Raw genomic sequence first — 7,905 nt, 5'->3', positions numbered from 1 at the left:
AATTAGGGGATCAGCGCTAATAACACCTCACTCAAATTCCTATATGTGTATTTGAAAAATGTATCAGAATATTTCCATCATATGACCTGTGACAAATGGAAATGTTCAGCCTCAGTAAATTTATTAGACATGGTCACTGGCTGTTTTTGTTTAGGAAATAGTAATTTATTGTCTTACAAATATTGAAAGCAATAAATATTATTTTGTGTTATTCAAAACCAATCACAGACCCATTCTTAAGCAGCTTTCAGCAAAGGCAAACCTTGAATATGAAATGCAATGGGTATTTTTGGAAGCAGGTGTTTTATCAGGTCAAAGATGTGATGGCTGCAATTCACTGAAGCTTTCACTCACCACAGCAAGAAAAGCAAACTGGTGTTTGATGCTTTGCTTTCTGCCTTGTACCAGGAGGCACAAATCAGAGGTTGTCCCAGTCCAAGAATGACAGAGCCAAGGGAGAGGGACATGTCTAGAAAAAGGGGAAAACTGACCCAGTTTGGTGCTGCTGTGGTGGAAGCTGGTTTAGAGATGTCCCTTTCAACCAGTGCTGCTACAGCTGAATAAAGCCAAATTAAGTGAAGGTTTTCACAAATACCTCTAATTCCACAGGAAGGGAAAAAGCCCAAAAATGAACCCTAAGAGTTTTCTAAAAGATTTTTTTGTACATAATGTGGCACAAGAAAACTCTCAGATATTCCTTGCCTTGTATTGGGTATTTTTTCCTACAGTTATAACTTTATTTATTGACTTAGTATTTGATTTAATATCTCTTCAATTTTTTTTTTTTTTTTTAAACCCCAGCCTTGAAGGAGCATCCCTGCTCTGCCTGGCAATTTAGATTTCAGCTCAGCCTGTCTGTAATAGCTGTCTATAACCTGTCCCAAAATTACGATCATAGTCATTCACCATCATAATGTATAAAATTTGCAGTTTTAATCAACCTGCAATTGGAAATCTGACTTGCCAGTGTGTTTGAACTTAGTATTCATTTGTTCAGAGGTGTTTCTCTAGGGTTGATTTGCCTCAGCAGTTACACAGTTCTGCCACAGATGATGGTGACCTTCCTCCTGGTTCTGCAGATGTTGCAGCTGGTGCCTGAGACAGCCATCTATCTCCTAAGGTCCCACAAGTGTTTTATATATATACAAAAATTAAATCAATGCAAGCATCTATCCAGTCTTATTTGGCTTCTTTGTTTCTTGTTTGCTTCCACATTGACATCAGTAAGAGCCTAATTCTTCCAACAATCTTATGTGGATACATTTTAGGAAATTCATTTCATACTGTGGTAACAAATAATAACAACTTTTCTGACAGTTCTCAATGCCTGTTTTTAATATCTGCTTGACTGTAGCAGTTGGCAGAGACAGAAATTGTGGGTCTGAATTTTCAGAAGACACACAGAAATGGAGTAACACAAGAGGAGTAGATGTCAGTGTGTAATACAGTGTGATCTGACCTTGAATTATCAATATCTAGGCTGAGTAAATCCTGTTTAATGTAGAAGTTGTCTAGGTATGTTCACCCTGACAGCTCTGTGCTTGGGATTAAGTGCAGTTGCAAACTATAGATCTTCCATGTGCATGAACTGGATTTTTAAGCTGTCAAACAGATCAAAAGTATCAATTGCATAAGCTGCTTTCTTAATTTTTCAAACATGCTCCAATGTATTGGAGTTTGAGTTCCTGCTTCCTTCTATTGTTAATTTGAAAACAATTATTACAAAGTTGTATTCAAATCTTCCTCTTGGTACTTAATTGGTGATTTATGCCTAAGAGAGATTTTGGTCAGGGTTTATTAGCTTGAATTATTGAATTATTGTTTTATGGTGGAGCTTTTTGTTAGAATTTTCAGGCACTGTAATTATCAATATCTGAAATCACTTCAGTTCATTAGTGAAGAAAATCATAAAACAGAGCAGGATAACGATACCTAATTGCAACAAGATGGATTACAGTCTTTTATTTACAGATAGGCATCAATGAACTGGGGGAGTAGAACTTGGGTAGCAAATATTCTTCTGGGATTTAAGATGATTTTCTGGATTTTTATTTATTTCTTTTCTTAATGAGTTATTCCTCAGCAACACACAAGCAGGTGTTTAAATGTAGGGCACTCCCTGCACAGGCATGTTTTGTATTCTTAGTTTTGCTTTTAGATAAGACTCTATGAAGAATAGTAGTTCACTGCTGTGGTATTTACAAGTTGTTTTGTGGGAAAGTACTTGGTTTTCTCCCCATTAAATTATTTAAAGTAGATGGATGTTTTTTCTTTGCATTAGGTGTTAAAGCTGTAATTTTACCTACTTTCACAGCAGACAATCTGAATTTTCACAGTGACATGTGGCAATGGGTCTGTTCCATTATATGGCACATCAGGAATTTTCCTGGCTTTTGTGGAACAACAGTTTAAGGAGCATGCACAGGAGAGCTGTCATTAAGAATGTAGGCACAGTGGTTGAGTAAAACCTGGGTTGCTGCTCAAACTGCAGACTGATTCCAGTCTTGTCTCAATTCTGCCATGGATTTTACATAAAGTAAAAGCCAGAGGTTCCTTCTAAACAACTGTGCAGTGGCTGAAGTTGAATGTAACTGCTCATTTTCACCTCACAAGTGCTGAGAAAGAATAATAATTTTCTGTCTGCAAAAACTGCTTTTAGTTTCCCAAAACTTCAGTGCTTAGTTGAAAATACTGGTCTCTCTGTAGCTGTGTAGTTTGCTTCCATGTAGTCAATCAGCTGAATGAGGCTAGGATTCCTAAGGGTCTGTTTCTTGGGATGCCCATCTCTCCTGTGTGTATTTTTGTTTCCTGGTGATCAAGAAGACTGACACACCCAATTTCTCACTCTAGTGAGTCTCTGCTGTCCTTTACTGTAGGAGAATCATTTAGGAAAGAAAGAACATTTAAGATCATGAAGTCCCACAGTAAAGCTGACCTTGCCAAGCCCTCCACTAACCTATGTCCCCAAGTACCACATTTATATGTCTTTTAAACCCCTCCAGGAATGGTGACTCCATCAGACCCTTCCAGGGCCTGAGCACCCTTTCTATGGAGAAATTCCTCCTGGTGTCCAAGCTGAGCCTCCCCTGGCACAGCTTGAGGCCGTTTCCCCTTGTCCTGTCCCTGTTCCCTGGCAGCAGAGCCCGACCCCCCTGGCTGTCCCCTCCTGTCAGGGAGTTGTGCAGAGCCAGAAGGTTCCCCTGAGCCTCCTTTGCTCCAGGCTGAGCCCCTTTCCCAGCTCCCTCAGCCCCTCCTGGGGCTCCAGCCCCTTCCCCAGCTCCGTTCCCTGCCCTGGACACGCTCCAGCCCCTCCAGGGCTCTCTGGCTGGGAGGGGCTCAAGCCTGAATGGGTTTTGCATAAACTAACCTCTGATCAAAGACCCCACAATTCTGCAGGTGACACCAACCCCACAGAGAGGTGTCAATCTGCTCTTCCTGGAACTGGAATGATAGAGGAGTACATTGCTTCTGCTCCTGATCTTTCAATCAGTCAATCCAAGGCTCTGAAGTACCTGGATTTCCCTCAGACCTCTGGTTGTGACTTCACTGCTGCTCCTTTGAGAAATCAGTCATGGATAATAATCTGAGGGCTGTACTGGAGTAGGAACCTTTATCTTCTCATCTTCACCCCAAGCCCCAGGGAGGCAGGAAACATCCCTAAGGATGGTCTGTTCTGCAGGTGCGGCCTTCTGCTCCCTTCAAAAGGAGCTCATGATGACTTATTTTCTTTATCAAGGCTGTCATGGGGGCTGGCACAGGTTTGGCCTCAGTGTGTCAGCTGTTAATCCTCCAGGCTCCTGTGGGGAAAACCAGGGCAGCTCTAGGTTTCAGCAAAATTTAAAATCTGTGTGCCACTTTTAGGGTAAAAGCTCACATGTTTCTGAAGGAGGTAATGAAGTTGCAAATTGCCTCATCATTCTAATGCATGCACATTGCCCTTCTGTTTGGCAAATCTGCAATCAAGCCATTGATTTGGCTTTGCTAATGCTGGCTAATCATGCAGAGGTGGAATGGGAGCTGTGACTGATCAGCTCTGGGAGCAGCTCTCTGGGGCTGACAGATTGGGAAAAGCAGGAAGCTGGGAGAACAGTGCTGTGCTCTCCTACTTTACATGGCAGTGTTATCCTTAAAGTGGATTTAAATGATCCCAGCTGGCTGCTGCCAGATGCATTGTCTGTGAGCCCCTGAGAGAATTCCACGTGACCCAGGATGGTGTGTGTGTGTCCCTGGGAAATGAAAGTCTGCCAGGTGGTGTTCCTTGGAATTCCCCGAGTCCCTCACCCTCAGAGCTTTTTGTTGAGTTGGATTGTAAGTAAGGTAGGGACCCAAGCCCAACTTCAGTGGGTGAGCGCCTGGAGATATTGTGTTGCTTTGAGTAGCTCCTAATGGACATTGAGCTGAGGCAGCAGAGTGTCCTGGGGGACACAGAGCTGTCCCTGAGGCAGCAGAGTGTCCTGGGGGTGCTGGGGGACACGGAGCTGTCCCTGAGGCAGCAGAGTGTCCTGGGGGTGCTGGGGGACACGGAGCTGTCCCTGAGGCAGCAGAGTGTCCTGGGGCCAAGGAGGCCAATGGCATCCTGGGGGCAGCAGGAGGAGCATTGGCAGCAGGGCAGGGAGGGATCCTGGCCCTGTGGGCAGCCCTGGAGGCAGCTCTGGAGTGCTGTGTCCAGCTCTGGCTCCTCAGCACAGCAGGGCCAGGGAGCTCCTGGAGCGGGGCCAGCGGAGGCTGCGCAGCTGAGGAAGGGCCTGGAGCATCTGGGTGCCCAGGAAAGGCTGAGGGAGCTGGGGCTGCTCAGCCTGGAGAGGAGCCCCAGCTGAGAGGGGCCCTCAGGCCTGGCTGGCCCTGGCTGCAGGGAGGGCTCCCAGCAGGGCCCAGCCTCTGCTCCGGGGGCCCAGCAATGGCACCAGAGCCACGGGCAGGGCCTGATGGCAGCAATTCCCCCTGGCCAGGAGGCACAACTTCTTCCCTGGCCACTGCCCAGCCCTGAACACATTGGCCACAGAGGCTGTGGGCTCTCCTGCCTGGGGCTGTGGCACAGCTGTGTGCACACAATTCTGTGTCCTGTGCTCTGGGATGTGCTCAATCCAGCCTGAGCCATCCTGGGATTTTGTTTGTTCCTATTCTTTTCCTACAAAACACCAAGGATTTGTAGCACTGCAAGTATCCCATAGAGTGGATTTTCTATGCCCTTTAACGACATCTCTACACCCTGTATTTCTTGAGCTCTTTGGTTTAGCATTGCTTTAAACTGTTCATTAATGTGTTCATCAGGCTTGTGTTTGTGGTTTTGTGCTGACCTAAATTTCCATGAAAAGCACTGATTTTTATGCTTGAGAGAGAGAATATCACAATCCTGGAATCATCTATTATTTGCAGTATGAAATTACTAACACTGGATTAGCATCACCCTTGACACATGCACGCAAATCCAGCTTCCAGTTCTGTCACACTCCTCTTTGCTCCTTTGTGCTGAACTTTTCCCCCAGAATTTCCACTAAAAGCTGAATTCTCATCCCCTTTCTTGTAGTTTAGCTTATCTTAGTTTTGATTGTATAGTACCTGCAATCTCCAATGCTCTGACCGATCCCAGCCTCATCAGAGCATTCTAAGGAAGAGAAATTTATCAAATTAATAGTTCTAGAGCAGGTTTGGTCAGCAACCAAAGCCTTCCTGGACATTGCTGGAAGTCAGGGAAAGAAGACCCGCCATAGTTTAATTTGCACCGTGGTTTTTAGGAGGATACTGCACTTTGCAAGCAAGTTAGCAGCTTTTGGGTTGCCCTTCATTTGTGGCCAGCTTTACGGCTTTGTGGTTATCAGCAGAATTTCTAACCCTTATTGCTAATAAGAAATAATAGATACGTGAAAAAAAATTCTACCCTGCTCCAAAAAAAAACCCAAAATCATGTATAGCTTAGGCCATGATATTCAGGTTTCTTTTTAGCTGAGGATATTTGGTGGCAGATGTCTGTACCATGAAAAGATGACAGATAAAATGTGTGTTGTCCCAACGAGTCAAAGAAATCACTCACCTAATAACAGTAATTACACTGTGCAACTGTGCTGTTCTGCATGCTTAAGACCATAGAAATATTAGCTAATTAATCCTTTCAACACTGCTGTGCAGTTGCTCTAGCTGGTACTATTATATTCCTACTGTAAGAGAAGAAAAAAAAACAGAAAAGTTTGACTGATGTGCTTTGCAGCAGTGAACAACCTCGAATTTCAGCAATTTATTCCAGTGCAGTGCCTTGAAGGCAGGAGGAGGATGAAGGCCCACCTTAGCAGGCGGTTCAGATTGCTGGCTGCTTTTGCCCTTAATTTTATTCTGTTTCAGGACTGCATTATCTGCCAAAGCAGCTGTTAAAATGATGGTAGACAGGACAGTTCTAGGGGCACAAGAGCTGCACAAGCAGCTCCTGACAAACACAAATTCACCCCTCAGCAGTGCTGGGAGCCTGTAATGCAGAGGGGAATTACCACAGGTTACCTTTGGTCTGCCAGCTGCTGAGGGGAGAAAAGCAGCTGCTGGTAAGTGCCAGCTGTGAAGATCTAGATTTAATTTATAGACTGAAAGAACAAGCTGACACAGCATTTTCTGTAAAAGAGACGAGCTGTGGTTCTTGTGAGAAGTGGATTGGACACAGAAGTCTATGGCAGCTCCACTCCAGGTGTTTCTGGTCGGTGGCCTCAGCAAATGAGGCTTTTTTCAGCACTTCAGGTAGTAGATATTTCACGCTCATCTCCTGTTTAAAACCCTGTAAAAAGTATGAACTTATTGCAGCAGACCTCTTGCTGGGGGTAGAAATGAGCCAAAACACAGACTGTCATTAAACAATGTGGAAAGTCTCGGTTTGTGTTTTTTTACAGCTTAGCCATTCTGACTCTGACTACAGCAAGCTCCTACTGTAAGGTCCAGCTGCAGACTCTGCCTGTTGGTTTATTTCCTGCTGGACTATGACTGCAAGTATTAGTTTGCAGACTCTGACCACAGGCTTTCACCTTGCTTGACTATGATCACAGGCTCCAATTCCCTCAGACCCTGCCCAACCTTGAAGCAGATCTTTTATAGCAGCAACTCTCTTCCTTGTTTTATTCTTTGTGTCTCTCTGAATTGTTCCATCTTCCTCAGGACTCATCCACCTCCTCAAGGTTCTCCCTGACTAGCCAACCCACCCCTTTTATCATACTTTTCCTTATTAGTCACAGCTGTGACACATTAAGGGCAAGGCTGTTCCTCTTCTTTGTTAATTAGTACAGCTGTGACTTATCAGGGGTGAGGTCACCTGTAGTCCCTTCTTCTACACCTACATAGCTAATCATAAATTAAATTAAAACTATGGATTAATGTTGTTGCTGTTGCACCTTGATAAATCTGGTGATGAAACTTGTATGGAGTTTTCAGTCTTTAGAACTAGGTTGTATTTCAATTCCTCAAACTACAGTGGCTTCAAGAGGTGTCAGCTGTCTGTAAACCCCAAAATAGAAGTCAGGATGTGTTGCCTTCATGCCATGACCTCTATTTTTGAGAGCAGTTGTGCTGACCCTGCTCAGCACTGTAATGTGCCTCAAAAGCTCCTGGGCAGAAAGCTGATTTCCTCTCACCTAGACTGCTCTGCCCTTCCAGTTCAGGGGTCTTGTAAAGCCAGCTGTGTGTTCCTGTGGTGCCACATTGAGGGGAATGACGAAAAGCACATCTGAAAGCCTGTGGAACTTGCTGTGGAACAGTGGAACTGTGGAAAGCTTGGTGGAACTACTTCCTCTGTCCCTGAAAAACAAAGCTTTTCTCTGTACCCATCTGTAGGGCCTGCTGAGGGCGTCAAAGTTATGAATGCTCCAATTGATGTTCTTGGATCTCTTTTAAGGTTGCAAATAAAGATGCAAATCACTGGCATCTTTTAGAGTC

General features: G+C 44.5%; 1 long non-coding RNA gene across 1 annotated transcript; it reads right to left on the bottom strand.

The window, feature by feature from the left end:
- Positions 1-280: 280 nt before the first annotated feature.
- On the bottom strand, positions 281-7,161 carry LOC111931615 (uncharacterized). The gene is made up of 3 exons (XR_002865689.2): positions 7,051-7,161; positions 3,368-6,757; positions 281-2,870 (listed from the first exon to the last, which is right to left on the bottom strand). It is a non-coding gene; the product is annotated as an uncharacterized LOC111931615 (long non-coding RNA).
- Between the last annotated feature and the right edge of the window lie 744 nt (positions 7,162-7,905).

Source organism: Cyanistes caeruleus, chromosome 8 (assembly GCF_971803275.1).
Source record: "Cyanistes caeruleus chromosome 8, bCyaCae1.hap1.1, whole genome shotgun sequence".
NCBI lineage: Eukaryota > Metazoa > Chordata > Aves > Passeriformes > Paridae > Cyanistes > Cyanistes caeruleus.
The sequence above is the reverse complement of the archived record's forward strand: the minus strand, read 5'-3'. Positions and strand labels throughout refer to the sequence as shown.